Consider the following 16,866-nt stretch of genomic DNA (forward strand, 5'->3'; position numbering starts at 1 on the left):
TGATTGGATTTTGAAAATATTGAAACAAATATGTATTTTGAATAGGATCAGATAGGATAGTAATTTGAATAATAAAACAAACACAATATTTTTTTTTTTTTTTTTATTAATTTGACTATCAGATATCTATTACAATAATGAACCAGCATGAGTTTATTTACAGCTGATAAATTCAATTACTGCAGCCTCAACAGTATTTGATAATTAAATAATGTTATGACCAATATATTTTGGTTAAATAAACAGTAATTAATTTTCTTTTTCAAATTAATTTACATAATATGAAATCATTGATTCTCGTATCACCAACATATATACACTCTATATATGCCTTGGCCTGTGAATATATTTTCCTCTACAAAGCAAAAGAAAACAATATTTCAACATGGCTTCCCAATTCTCCATTCTCTAATTGGCCTTCCTCCAGTCGTTCGCGGCACACCGCGATCTTAACTCTCTCTAACGTCAAATATCATCCCTCAAAGCCTCTCTTTTTCTCGAGTAAGTTCTTCTGTTGATCCTTTTTGTTTCCTTTTACGATGCCTTGATGCATGGACATACAACAGTGGAGAGTAAAGAATACACACACGTAAAATCAAAGAAGAAGAAGGAAAGAAAGAAACACACCACACATATATATACATATCTTATTTGAGTTTTCATTTTCGCTTTTACTATCATGCTTTATATTCATGATGACGGCGGCGTGGTGTATTCCTTAAACAATTGATAATCTGTGTCTATTTTATCTATTGTAGGTGTTTGGCCGTCCCGCCTTGAAGGCAAACGAGTTCACTCCGACGTTTGCCCAAGATGCAGTAACAGTAGTTCTTCATCGGAAAATCACATCCAAGGTAAGATGTAGTAACGGATCTACATCGAAGTTATTAATACTGAAATACAATTGACAACATATTTCTCAGATAGTACAAGTATTATTGTATATTTAATAAAATTTTCTCTCAACAAGAATATGCAGATGTGTTGCACAATGACCTACTACCAGTGGCTGACATTGAAGAGGACGCTCTTAAGGTTATTTGAGTACGACAATTTTTTTTTTTTCATCGTGAACTTAAAAAAAAAAGAAAAAGAAAAATATGGTTTATTGCTTTTTGTTTCAATTCTGTGTGTTAATACAACTGCATTTAGTGCTATAATTATATAATGAAATTCAATTAATTAGCTGCCTCCGTTACAAGTGAAAATCTGCCACCATCAAAGTATTTAGCCTTAGAACTTGGAAATCCTGGCCTTAGAAAGAAGGTTGGCTCTTTAATAAATTTGTTAATAAGGTGGATCAGAGTAGAGTCAGTGGAATTTTCAATTATAACATCTAAAAGACTAAAAACTCATAAAATATTAATGGTAGTGAAATTCCAATCTATGCTTTTTGAAGGAATATTGTTTGACTCAAGCCACCAATAAAAGGAAAAACGGCCTACCCATAATTACCACAAAGGCTCACACGACAATCAACATTTTAATCAATTGCTAGGATTTATCTTTGGATTTATTCATGTTATAGAAGTTAATGATTTAAATCAAATGCTAGGAGATATATATAATCACTTTCACTTTGTTTAACAACTTCAGCAAAAATAAAAAAAAAATCATACAACCAGAACTCATCTCCTTCAACTCTCTCAGCTCATCACAAACCATTTTCATTGCACCATCAGCCATCACTTGTGGGAAATATTAATTTGATTTGTTTTTTCTTAAGGCTTCTCTACCAAATGAGATCAAGGAACGGTCCATATTATAAGATCCTGTTAGTTCCCTGAACGATAAAGAAATAAGCATATCCGCTTATGACACTGCGGGTTGCTCTATTGAGATAATCAAGGCAGTGGTGCCCCTCAATTCCCAGAAACCCTTCAATGGATTGCAAATCATCACTCCAGATGGTTCATGGGGTGATGCTGATATATTTTCACCTTATGATCGCTTAATCAGCACCTTAGCTTGTGTTGTAGCACAAAGACATGGAATATACATCACGATAGTTTGAAAAAGGTATATAGAAACAAGCATTATATAATTTACTTAGTCTAAAGGATCTCTTCCTAAAGACTTACATGAATCAAGTCAACCTTTTGTCATGGCTCTAGGGTTTCATTTTTCAAGGAAACATATCCAAGCTTGAAAATGAGAATGAGAGCAAATGCCTAGCGGCTTTGAAATTGTTTTACCTTCACTCGAGAAAAGCTCGCAGTTTAGAAATTGAAGTACCCGATCACTCTCCTGTCTTGCAAGATATCTATGCGAAGAAGAAATTAAGCTCGAAAGGTATAAAACTTTCAAACGTTCATCTAACAATTTTTAAATATATATATATATTTTCTTTTTCTTTTTTCTTCTCAAGTGAGGACTGAGGATACCACATCAATCATAATAAGAGTCAATAAGTAATGAATATCTTAGTCTGAATTTTTATTTTATTTATTTTTCTCATATACTGTAATTTGTGGTTATTAAACCAATCGTGTACGCGTGGAAATAGGATACGCAAGGACATAATGCACAATGTACCGACAATATTACTTCATAGCTTGGAAAGAATGCCAGACCTTAGTCTCAACTGGGAAAAGCTTCTAAAATTGCAATTCCAAGATGGGGCATTCTCTTCTCTTATCCTCCACTGCCTATGCGTTCATGCAAACTAAAGATGAAAATTGCTTGAAATTTTTAACAAAGTGTTCAAAGATTCAAGTCCGGAGGTATATATATATAAAGAGCGCGCCTTTGTCAATTCTGACTAGAAATTCTCAATTTCTCCTTCACTTTCCATTAATTAGCGGTTCTAAAGAATTTTATGGATTTACTCCAATTTAGTACCCAGGAGTACCAATTGACCTGTTCGAACGTCTTGGGTTGTGGATCGCTTGCAGCGCCTCGGAATTTCAAGATATTTCCAGAAACAATTTAAAGAATGTACGGAATATTTTTATAGGTATGTATTATTTAAATTTTATCTTTTTAAAGTTTACTAAACAGCCCATATATGAAAGGAGTTTAATTTCTTCTCCCAAAGAGTACTAATCATTAATTAAATTTCAGATATTGGACGAAGAGGGTATTTTTCGGGAAGAAATGGCAGGGTTCATGATATTGATGATACATCCATGGGCTTAGACTATAAAGATTACATGGTTATGAGGTTTCTGTGGTCAGTATAAGGAACTCAATTTAAAAATCTCTGACATCAGTACATTATTTTGTTGCATAAATTATGGTGACCTGTTATTTTTTCGCTGTACAGATGTTTTTCAGCATTTTGAGAAGGGCGGTGAGTTCTTTGATGTTATGGGCAATATAGCCGAGGCTGTTACACCTATATACAACTTGTATCGGGCGTCCCAGGTGCTATTCCCTGGAGAGAAGATCCTTGAGAATGCCAAGCAATTTTCAGCAAAATTTTTAAGAGAAAAACTGGTGGCTAATAAGCTCCTAGATAAATGGATTATAGCTAAGGACTTGCCTGGTGAGGTACGGAGGCATATAAACTTTCCTTTCTCTATTTATTAAAAAAAAAAAAAAATTGAAGGCTTCAGCTATTTTTGTTATTAAGATGCATATAATGATTTTATTAATTTACCCTTAATTGTCAATCCACCACTATTTATTTCTAAACTGGAGGGTATTGAGAAAGTTTAACCCATATAAAAGTGAAGCTTAAGTTATTTTTGTTATTGAAATGCATATATTGATTTTATTAATTGACCATCCACGCCGTCTGGTATTTTTTCTACTTGGAAGGGTATTCCCTTACAAAACACAATGTTATTTTTTATTGCTTGCTTTTGTAATTAGGGCGCTGCATGATACCTTAGCACTATTTAATAACATTATACAAACACTTAAAGATTATATAACTCACTCTCTTACAAATTACCCTTTACACACACACACACACACATTAAGATCCCTGAGATAAAATACCATTTCTAATTAATAGAATTGATATAATATCTAAAAGAGTAAACGACTTTTTTCCACCCAAGGTTTGCCTTAATGACACTTTTCTACCCAAAAAGTTTCAAAATGCCATTTTCTCACCCGACATTTGTATTCCGTTAATACCAAAAATACACTTCACTTTTTTAGCCAACGTTCAGTGAATTACTAGGAGCTAGGATAAGAGAGTTTTTGTAGAGTGGATGCATGGATCGAATGGTGATAACCAATTGAATATTTATTATCGAAATCAATCGAGAATCAAAGAAGAACAAGAAACCCTAGTTTTGCGATAGTCGATAATTGATGAAAAATCAGATGTCGGACTGAGAGAGGTTCTATAGAGAGGAGACCAATTGTAGAGGAGACCAATTGTTCAAATAGTGGTGACAGAGAGAATTTGTCACCGAAATCGGCTTTTGGTAGTAATGAAATATAAAAATTGGTTGGGAAAATTGTATTTTGAAACTTTTTGGGTGGGAAAGCGTCATTAAGACAAACCTTGGGTTGGAAAAAGTCGTTTACTTCATCTAAAACCATGGTAGATAATTTGACCTTACGGACATCTGAATTCTATCAATTGTGTGTATATATATATATATATAATTAATGTAATAACAATTACAATACAGGTGAGGTTCGTATTGGAGGTTCCATGGTACGCAAGCTTGCCTAGAGTTGAGGCGAGGCTGTACACTGAACAATATGGCGCCAGAGATGACGTTTGGATAGCCAAAGTCTTGTATAGGTATGCTTTTATTTGTTCATTCCTTAGTTTATTTGTCACGATTTCAACCAAGAGTCCTTGTTTTCGATAAACTGAAATATTAGAAGCAACCAACTTATTAGTTCACGAATCTACCATGCTCAAAATGTTATAGATTAGCTACAACACACAGCAATATGCCATCCTTTTATTTTTTTATAGACCTTTTAATTGTTTATCATGATTAGCCAAAGTCTTGTATAGGTATGCTTTTATTTGTTCATTCTTTAGTTCATTTGTGTGATCACAATATGATGCATTTCATTTTTCTATCTTCTAATTAATCAGAATCATATTTAATTAGTTTTAAAGGTAATACACGTGTAATAGTACTATTGAATGGGTGCACAAATGACTTAGTGCAGTACTCGTACACAATCTTAAACATCTCAATTAATTCATTGATTCGATTTATATTCTAATGGCTATGTAATTACCCCTACAGGATGTTGTATGTAAACAATAACATCTATCTTGAGCTTGCAAAATTAGACTACAACAATTGCCAAGCTTTACATCAGACCGAATGGGACAATATGCAAAGGTATATATATACATCTGACATTCCTTTTTTTCCAACAACTCAAATCATGTTAATTTTCCTCAAGAAACATGCTATGATACACAGGTGGTACACAGAATGTAAGATTGACAATTTAGGAGTGAGCAGAAGAGCCCTTTTCTTAGCGTACTTTGTAGCAGCAGCCAGTATATATGAGCCAGAAAGATGTCAGGAGCGAATTGGTTGGGCTAAGACTGCAGTCTTATTGGAGACAATCATGTCTTATTTTCACAATGCAAAACATTCTAGAGAGCAGAAGAGGACCTTCGTTGATGAATTTAGACACTCTATTAATGCAAGCAACTATATAAAAGAAAGATCTATCAACAACTTATTCCAGCCGTAAGTAGTCATTAGGATTAACGTGAATAGTTCTTAGTAAAAGTATTCAACTCCAAATGCAAGTTTAAGATTTGTGCCGCATATACAAGTTTCCAATAAATTAAGAATAAGTGGTTTAATTAAAATGTGCTTTGTGGCATGCATACAGGAGGTGGGGATCAGGCAAAATAGAACAGGGACTCACTCGAATCTTTCTTGGGACGCTGAAACACCTTTCAATGGACTCTCTGGCGGCACAAGGTTGAGACATTAGCCACCATTTACATCAAGCTGTAAGTAATTCAAAAAATTCACAATTTGAAGTTCAAAATCAGGCTGCGCTATTAACGTGGTGTATTATCCTGATTTCCAGCTAGTACCATGAATAAAACATGAAACAAACTAAATTTCATTCAGCCGCCAAAACCAAAGCAAAGGATTCTGCCCACAACCCAGAAAACTCATTTCGATGTGCTAACTTTTTTTGTTTCTTTTCTTTGAAATTTAATATAATGGGAAAAATGGCTGTTGAGGTGGCAAGAGGAAGGAGATAGACATCAAGAAGAAGCAGAGTTAATTGTACACACAATAAATCTAATTTGTGGCCATCCGTTCTCAGATGAGCTATTGCATCATCCTCAGTACAGGCAACTCACAGATCTCACCAAAAGAATTTGCTACAAACTTGGTAATTACCAGAAGCAAAAGGTCAGTTTGAGAGACATCAACATAATAACCTAAATAAGGACAAAATGCTAATTCGCCATCTCTTTTGTTACACTCGTACGTAATTTCTATTTTGCGTTTCATTGCCTCTATTTTGCGTTTCATTTTCTCATCTGACAGACCCGAAAACATTCTCAAATCATTCAATTAATCTTTGCGCCTTTTTCCACTAAAAAATTAGCCATACACAAATCTTAAAAGTTCTCCTGTGTTGAATTGTCCTTTGGTTACTCCCAATTCCCAAATCTGATATTTTTTCAATTTAATCTACTGATCAGAGGGGCAATCTTTTAGGCTAATATAGGAAAATTCAAATGATTCTTGGACCTTCCTTAATGTGATTAATTTAATTTAACTATATTACTTGTATACAAGTAGTCATATAAATTGATGTGACTCAAACATAATCAGAAACTCCTTCTCCAGGATTTTTAAAATGGCTCTCAGATTTATTAGAAAGCTTAAACTGATAGCTGATCATGTTGTCATCAACTAGAATATCAAAAGAGTCGGTTGTGATAAATTACATTCGATTTACACCTCCTTGTTCTTCATTCAAATTTATTTATCTTATAATTTTGTTTCAGGGACGTAACAATGGTAGCCATAATGACAACAGTGATAGCATCACGAACTTACAAATAGAGTCCGAAATGCAAGAGCTTGTGCAGTTAGTGCTCCAACGTTCCTCAGATGATATCGACTCTAATGTCAAGCATACATTTCTGACAGTGGCAAAGAGTTTTTACTATATTGCTTATTGTGATACTGAGACTATTAACTTTCACATTGACAAAGTACTCTTTGAGAGAGTGAATTAAATCTGTATTTCACATTGACAAAGTACTCTTTGAGAGAGTAAATCGAATATGTACTTATATCTTGTCAAAATGAAACTTGCTTTTATTTTCTAAGAACATCGTGACTTATATCTTTGGGATGAAAATATCGGCGTTCTCTGACCTCAGTGGTACCCTTGCGATAATATAAATGTTCTCTGTTTGAGATTGACAAATTAATTTTGCACACGTTAAATGAACGTCCGCCTAATTGTTAATTCTGTTGGTGGGCTGGGATAGTTGAGATGGGTCTCTGATACATAAGATTGATATAAAGTATTTCCCGAAGCACTCTAAATAGTTCCAAGTATAAGCAATTATGCATTGAAGAGAGCGGGAAAAAACTAGAAAGCAACATACTTAGAAATGAACGAAATAGAGACAACAACAGGAACAAAATATAATAGTAAAACAAAACAAACAGTAAACAAAGAAAAATAATACGCGTGATTTACCCTGGTTCACCCAATGTGGGCTACGTCCAGCTGAGTCAATATTATTGCAATATGCCTCACCTCCCTCGTTTACAATGAATGAATTGCTCTCTCACACATAACAAGAGAAAAGTATGTTTATATACTAGGTTTAAGAGATTAAATTTAGTTTTACAAGGATTCTTATTCCTAAGCCCAACCCAAAAAGGAATTAGTAACTTAAAAGAAATCCTACAGCGGGACCCCCGAGTGCGTCTCCGTTACCCATTAATGCTGAAGTAGTCGACAACTCCAACATTCTCCCACTTGGCGAATACTTCACACAATGAAGGCCTACCTCATCAACACACCATGTAAACTTTGCTAAGCTCACAGCCTTGGTAAGAAAATCTGCAGCATTAACAAGTGTATCAACCTTCTCTAACAACACCAATTTTTCCTCCACCTTTTGCCTGATGAAATGGTATTGTATGTCAATGTGTTTTGATCGCGAATGAAAAGCAGGATTCTTGGCTAAGTAAATAGCCCCTTGATTGTCACATCCAATCTTCACAGCATCAAGCTTGAAACCAAGCTCTAAACTCAATCTTCGAAGCCACATAGCTTCCTTGCCAGCATGTGTCAATGCCATGTACTCTGCCTCAGTCGATGATAAAGCCACAGTACTTTGCCTTTTACTCATCCAACAAACAGCAGCACCAAATAAAGAGAATACATACCTACTTGTGGAACGTCTACTATCGAGATCACCTCCCCAATCAGCATCCACAAAACCTATCACATCTAGCTCATCCCCAATCGCCATGCCTCCATAACATAATGATAAATCCGAGGTCCCACGAAGATATCTAAGAACCCTCTTTACAGCACTTCAATGCTCCTTACCAGGATTTGACATAAAGCGACTCAAAACTCCCACTGCTTGTGCAATATCGGGTCGTCGTTACCCATTAATACTGAAGTAGTCGACAACTCCAACAAGAAATGGATGGACCGTTGCAAGCAATGGCATAGTTGGACTTGCTCCAAGCATTCACACTGAATGTGTTGAATAAATTAGTCAATAAGTGGCTACTAAAATGGAATAAAATAAGGTGAGTGGTGCTTTTCTGTTACGTAGTCAGCAACCAGTAAGCAGAAAAGAGATCAAAACTTTCATGTTCATGCTTCCTCCAGTTTATTTTCGCTGTTTTTCTGTTCAAGTTCTCTGATTTCTGTTCTGGAATCTGGTTTAGCTGCTGGTGTGTTTTCTGTTCTGGAATCTGCTACTGTTATGTTCTTAGTTCTGGAATCTGGTTCAGCTGGTGTTTAAGTTCTCTATTTTATGTTCTGGAATCTGGAAAAATTTCGAAGTGTATTGTTTGTGACGAGATATGAATTTACTATACAGCTTTTCCTTAATCTTTGCGCTGAGATCAAGGATGATTACAGTTTCAATCAATCACCTTAATCCTTGGGATTGATTGAATTAATACGGATTTGTAATTCATTGTCTTTCCTATTTTACACTTAGAAGAATTGTATATATATGCCATTGTACAGGCTTACAAGTAATATACAGATTCTTTCTCTCTATTTCAATTGCTCTCATTCTTAGCATTCTCTGGTAGTGAGTCTGCTTCTCTTACATCTTCTTTCTTGATCTTCAATCTCTGACATGGTATCAGAGCACTACTAACCAACTTCCGCTTGCCATATCAACCTATCCTCTCTTTTATGTCCCTGAAATCAAACAGACACTCGATTAGAGTTGGTTTTTTTTTAACCATCACAAACTATCAGATTCCAAAATGGAAACCAATCCAAACACAGAAAACCCAATCACCACATACGGTCCAATCACCACACAAAGCCCAACCAGTAAAGAATGCCCAGTCACCACTCATGCCCCAAACACACAATCAAGGCTTGACCCAACCCTTTACCCATTTGGAATGCCGAGTTATAACCCGGGTTCCTTTACCGGTTCAAGGCTTCACCCAGCCTTACTCCCAGGTTATTTTCCTCAACCAGGTTACAACCGGGTCTTTTGCCTTAACTGGGCCAGGATCCAAACACGAATCCCTACCTATACCCATTACATATTGTACCAGCGGTCGGCAGCGATTGCCTTGAACCAGGCAATGTGTTATTCTCGCCGGTTGCAGATGGACTAAAACTAGTCCTCATCAAGCAAGTTCTCATGGGCTCTGACAACTATGCCTCCTAGTCATGAGATTTCCGCGGAGCCCTCATCGCAAATGACAAGGACCATTTTCTCGATGGAACATTCCAATCGCCACCTCTACCACACCTTCAACGCCATTGGAGCCAATGCAATATGCTGGTCTAATCATGGATAAGCAATTGCCTTTCACCAGAAATGGCAGCAGGGCTCCCACCAATAGAAATGGCTGTCAAGATCTAAGCAAATATTAGGGAGATGTATGCTAAACTAGACTTGGCCAAGGCTTTCATCCTCTGACAACGCCTTGTCGAACTCAAATCGGGGAACCAAAATGTCACCACTTATTTCAATTGGCTTTCTGCCATTTGGAATGAGTTGGGTGCCGTCGAAGAGACTCTAGTTGAAGGATCACCGGTGACTCTCTAGCAATATTAGAGGATCAGAGATCGTGACAGATTGTCGCACTTCTTGCTTGGCCTAAATGAATTTATTTTGGCCTTTAGAACTCAGATCTTGGCTACTTCACCGCCACCCACTCTCCACCGAAGTTTCTAATTGGCGATACAAGATGAGAGTCAACACTAGCTAAACACAGATCGTTCAACTGGTGAGTCGATGGTGTTTGCAGGGATTAGAGGCAATGGCGAAGAAGGCCGGCTAGGGTTAGGGCAAACTGAAATCGCAAAAGGGGCAAATTAATATGAAGGGGACAAAAGATCAAGGGCTCAGATTCATTGACGCGATCTGACGGCCAAAAATTGATCGCGTTTTTAAAACGCATCTAACGGCTCAAACAATGCTACATCAAGGTCTAGGTCAAACAGGTCAACAGGCTGGTCAACTAGGTCAAACTCTTGGTCCAATGGTTCTGGAAATGGGTCAAACGGGCCAGGAAATTCAAAATCTGGAAAAGGGCAGCTATATTGTGACTATTGTAAAAGGAGGAACCATGATCGGGACCATTGTTGAAAATTAAATGGTCGTCCCGATTCTACCAAGGACAAAAATGGTAATTCCTCATCATTTCAAGTTGATACTCTTAACTATGGAAGTCAACCATCTCCCACTCTCAACCCGGATCAGTACAATTAGTTGCTTCAAATGCTGAATAACATGACAAATGCCCCTAAAACATCTTATGTAGGTACTTCTTATTGCTTAAATTTTATTATAACCGATATGTTGATTATTGATTTAGGAGCTAGCGATCGCATTATTTGCCACCCAAAATTTTTTACCACCATTTTCACCACATTATCAACTTTTGTTCGCATGCTGAACAAAAGCATAACCTTAGCCACTCATATAGGGATTGCCCAATTATCTGCATATTTAACACTTAGGAATGTACTATGTGCTTCTGCATTCCACTTCAACCTCATTTTAACATCCAAAATTTGTGAGGACAATAGGTGCACTGTGAAGTTTTGTCCTAATACATATGAATTTCAGGACCCTTTGACTAGGAAACTGATAGGCTTGGGTAGAGGCAATAGAGGTCTATACTACTAGGCACTTGCTAAATCTTTTAATAATTTTTCTACTTGTATTACAAACAATAAAGTTTCCAATTGTAATACAATGATTAATAAAACTTCTTTTATTCATCTTCAAAGATTAGGTCACAGTGCCACTATCCGGCAACCTCAGTGTCCAATTTGTCCATTAACTAAACAAGCCTGCATCACCTTTACACAAAGCACCTCCACCACCACTCAACCATTTGCCTTAATCCATCTTGACATTTAGGGATCATATCACACCCCAAATCATGATGGATCTAGATTTTTTCTCACTATTGTCGATGACTTCTCCTGATGTACATGGACATTCCTCATGCAATCCAAAAGCCAAACACTTACCCACATAAAAAACTTTCTATATGGTCACCACCCAATTTCATACCTCTGTCCAAAATGTTAGAACTGACAATGCTAGAGATTTTTTTAATCATAATTGTTCTTCTCTTTTCTTATCGCTTGGCATCTTGCATGAAAGTTCTTGCACATATACCCCACAGCAAAATAGGGTTTTCGAAACAAAACACCGCCATTTACTAAAAGTCGCCCGTGCACTCAAACACCAAGCCAATATCCCTATCTCTTTTGGGGGTGAATGTGTGATCACAACTACATACCTGATCAACCATATTCCAATCAAAGTTCTTCATGGAAAAACCTTTTATGAGGTATTATTCAAGAATCAACCCACCATTGGTCACCTTTGAGTTTTTTGATGTCTTTGTTAGGCTACTACTCTTGGGTAACATGACAAGTTTGGAACCCGAGCCACTTGCTGTATTTTCATGGGATATCCGATGCTCCAGAAGGGTTGAAAGTTATGATCCACTTACCAACAGGTTCCTGATTTTTGGAGATGTTGTGTTTCATGAAGACATCTTTTCATTTGCCACCAAAGACATGGTCTCCTCTCCATCTCCTTGGTGGTCTCCTACAACTGATGAACCTACTCCACTGGATCCCTTATTTGATTTGGTACCAACTCCTTAGGTTCCTCAGCCTGACATTACTTCCGATTTAGATACTGACACAACAGTTCTTGATGATTCTCTGGCAGAATCGCCTCCTGCAGTTTCTCCTCCCAGATACCCTAATCCAGTTTCGGTTGTTCCCACACGATACAGTACTTGCTAAACCTGACCTTCGATCTAGACAACTGATTATGAGAGTCCCACCATTTCAAAATCTTCTGGTACACTATATCCTCCCTCCAACTATGTGAGTTAAAATAATAAATAAAAAAAGCACTTACATTACTAAAGTCTAATCGTTACTGAAGCTGACATAAAGGTGAAATGAAAAGTTACAACAATCACAATATTTAAAAGCACTTCCTTGCTCAGAATCTCATAATTAAGCTAATTATAAGTTAACCATTGTAAAGAAGAATGTGGTAGAGAAGACTGTCCAGAAGGTTTAGTTCAAGGGAAGATGTTAGGAAGAATGTGGTAGAAAAGACTGCCCATGAGGTTTAGTTCAAGGGAAGATATTGAACAGAGTAAAGCAAATCAATTGTAAGGATGTATTTGTAAGGTTCTAAACGTAGCTTAGTTTGTATTAAAAACAGTTGAAACACTGCGTTTTAGTTTTAGAGCAGCATGAAATGCTGCATTTTTTCTACAGATTGGCTGAGTATAAAACAGCCTTTTATTTCTATTTTTTGTTAACAATTCAGATAGAAATATCAGAAACAGAGTATTGATTTTCTTCAGAGTCATCTAAATCCCTCTTTCTTGTTTCTTGATTCTGGAAAACTTTCATGGTATCAGAGCCATTAGACCAGCGTCAATGGTGATTGTTGATAATACCTCAGCTAAATCAGCTTCTAAATCAGACAATATGGATGCTGATTTCTTATGCCTCACAAACTCCAACATTCCACCCACATGACCATCCACTCTTGTCAAATTATTGGAGAAAAACTATACGTTCTGGCGTTCACAAATCCTACTAGCTTTTATTTCTCATGGATTAGAAGGATTTATCACTGGAGAGAAGGCATGTCCTCCAATGTTCAAATTCGAGAAAGATGAGAGCTCAGAAACAATAGTCAAGAAACCAAATCCAGGCTATTTCAACTAAAAGAAAGTCGACCAATTTCTGGTGAGTTGGCTTCTATCCACCATTTTTGAGTCTATGTTTTGGCATGTCGCAAAATCTAGTACTTCGTATAAGATCTGGAATTTACTAGAACTGCATTTTCAAGGTGTATCTAAAGCTAGAACCCTTCACTTGAGAAACATGTTGCAGAACACCAAAAAGGATGCCCTAAGTGTTAGTGATTATGTCCTAAAAATGAAAGAGTTAGGGGACGAATTGATAGCTAGTGGTGTAAACCTAAGTGATGAAGAGCTGTTACTCTACATATTAGACGGGTTAGGACCCGAATATGATGCCGTAGTAGCAAATTTAGTTGCAACCAGTAGTCAGACAACTCTCCAAGAAGCACAATTATTGCTTCATAAACATGAGATTAGGTTGGAGAGACAGAACAATTCTTTTACAAATCTACATGATCAGCTTGCCTCTACACTATTAGCAGTTAAACAAAGCCCTACTGACTCCCTTGTTTTGAACCAAAACAAGCCAGTCACCCCGTTAGTCACCCCTTTTAATGGTCAAAATCTAGCTGGTATATCTCCAGTTTTTCAACCTATGATCTCTCACTCAATCCCTGGAAATCCTTAATATAGTAACAACAATGTGTCTCAAGAAAGCTTCAAGCCTGATCTTCATACTCAGTTTCAACCTCAGTTTGTACAAAATGGTGACTTTGTAAATCAGTTGACCTCCTCTGGTAATTTTGTGTACAATCCTTTCATGATGAAAAGTAAAGGCAGAGGAAGAGGACATTTTCGACCAAGACTTATATGTCAAGTTTGTGGAAAAGAGGGACACTCCGCAATTCAGTGTTACCACCGCTTTGATCATAACTTTCAAGGTTTCAATAATCAGAACCAAGGGAATTTTATAAATCAAAGTCCAGGCTTTATTAACTCCGGCTCATCACAAGGACAGTTTCAAAATCAATCCAATGAATCACTCCAAGCTTTGTTGGCTACAAAAATGCTTCCTGTCCAATCTATGCAAGGTTGTGCATCTTTATCCTTCAGTCACGGCTATCCTGGTCATGGTGGAGCAAACCTTTCTCAGTCACCTGCATGTTATCAACAAACTCAACAGTCTGTGTTATTTGGGCATCCTCACCGACCTGCTATGATTCAATCAGAAGCTCTTGGCAGCAATGTTGCTAAAAATGCTCAAAGTAATAATTTTTCAGTTCTTCAAAACAACATACCAATAGCCACACCACAAGTGCTTGCTGACCAAACATGGTATGTTGACTCTAGAGCAACCAATCACATGACTGCTGAACCAACCAACCTGGTGGTGAAAGACAACTATCAAGGTGGATCACAAGTCCAAGTAGGCAATGGCCAAACTGTCCTTGTTACTCATATAGGTGAGTCTTTTCTGGCTTCTACTTTTTATCCTAAATTACTTCATCTTAGGAAGATGTTATGTGTGCCACATATAGCTAAAAATCTATTGAGTATCTCACAAATAACTAGAGATAATGATGTTGTTGTAGAATTTTATTCTGATCATTGTGTAATAAAGGATAAGGCCACCAAAAGGATACTTATACAAGGACTCTTGAAGGATGGTTTGTATCAACTGCAATTATCCTTTCCAACCACTGTCTCCTTTAATGATGAACAAGCTGCTTTTGTCTTTCTATCTCAAGCATCCAATGTTAGCTCTGATGATCCTGCTATTTCAGTTTCAAATAATAAAGCCATTGAAGCTCCTGCTGTTTCAGCAACCACAAGTAGTGAGAGTAGCTACACTAGATATAATAATTCTGATGTTAGAAATAGTAGAACCAAGTTGTGGCATGCTCGATTGGGGCATCCACAAGAGAAGACTTTGAAATCTGTAATGAATAAAATGAATATTTGTGGGAATTTTGGAAATAAGCTGTCCTTATGTGAAGCATGTCAATTTGGAAAAATGCAGCAAGCTTCTTTTCCATTGTCTAGTTCTAAGACCACAAGTCCTCTTGAGATAGTTTATTCAGACTTGTGGGGGCCTACACCAGTATGTTCAATTGAAGGATACAAATATTATATGTTGTTTGTGGATGATTTTAGTAGATTTGTTTGGATTTATCCATTAAAGTTGAAGTCCGAAGCTTTTACTATTTTCTCTCATTTTCACTCTTTTGTTGAGAGACAATTGAATGCAAAATTAAAATGTCTACAAACTGATTGGGAAGGAAAGTTTAGGCCTTTCTCTAATTACCTACAAACACATGGAATTGCATTTAGACACCCTTGTCCTTACCTCCACCAACAAAATGGAAGAGTGGAAAGGAAACATAGAGTTATAACATAATTTGGGTTAGCACTTTTGGCTCATGCTTCAATGCCATTGTGTTTTTGGTGGCAAGCCTTCACTACTGCAACTTATCTTATCAACAGATTGCCCTCTGTATCTATTGAAGAAATATCACCTTTTCAAAAACTATTTGGAGATGAACCTATCTATGATGAATTCAGGGTCTTTGGATGTTGTTGTTACCCCTATATCATGCCATATCAGAAGCATAAACTCTCTTATCACACTGAAAGATGTGTTTTCCTTGGCTATAGTTCAGTTCACATGGGGTATAAATGTTTATCCTCTTCAAGGAAAGTTTATGCTGTTAAACAAGCTCGGTTTAATGAAGGTGAATTCCCATTCAAAGATGGTTTTAAATGCTCTCTAGTTAAGGACAAAGATAGTGCTGAATTGAGTGATGTTATTCATGGTTCCACTCCTTGGAATTTCTCTCATGTTATTGATCTTATTCCATCTGCTGGAGTCATTTCAGCACCCAAGCCTAGAACCTGCCATCCTCCTAATGTCATCAACTCATCCTCAAATAACATACACTCATCTTCAACACATGAAACAAATCATCCTTCAGTACAAGAATCTGCTTTGAGAAACTCAGAATCTGCCCTTCCTATTTCTCAGCAGCAGACACACCTAATAGCGGATTGTTCAGAATTTAGTATCCTGCAGTCTGATTTAAATAATATTGCTAATGCATCTCACCCTACCTCTAATCATGACAAAGCTAGTACTAGTTCTGCTGGAATTCAACTTGAGGTAGTTCTCCCTATCACTAAACCTTCTTCCTTACCAACTACCAATCATCATCCTATGATTACTAGATCTAAAAGCCACTTACATGTACATCCTCCAAAGCAAGCCTTGTTATCTGCTTTTCATATTTTGGCTGAACCTAAATCTGCCACAGAAGGTTTAAATATTCCAGAATGGAAGGCAGCAATGTAGGAAGAGTTTCAAGCACTTCAAAGAAACAATATCTGGAAATTAGTCCCTTACACTTCAGGTATGAACTTGGTAGGATGTAAATAGGCTTTTAGAACCAAGTTAAAATCTGATGGCACTCTACAAAAATACAAAGCAAGGTTGGTGGCAAAGGGATTTCAACAAACACCAGGCCTTGAGTATTTTGATACTTTTTCCCCAGTTATCAAACCTGCTACAATCAGAATT

General features: G+C 36.8%; 1 pseudogene; it reads left to right on the forward strand.

The window, feature by feature from the left end:
• The first annotated feature begins 281 nt into the window (after positions 1-281).
• On the forward strand, positions 282-7,255 carry LOC116121384 (annotated as a pseudogene).
• The last annotated feature ends 9,611 nt before the right edge of the window (positions 7,256-16,866 follow it).

Source organism: Pistacia vera, unplaced genomic scaffold (genome assembly GCF_008641045.1).
Source record: "Pistacia vera cultivar Batoury unplaced genomic scaffold, PisVer_v2 Contig977, whole genome shotgun sequence".
Lineage (NCBI taxonomy): Eukaryota > Viridiplantae > Streptophyta > Magnoliopsida > Sapindales > Anacardiaceae > Pistacia > Pistacia vera.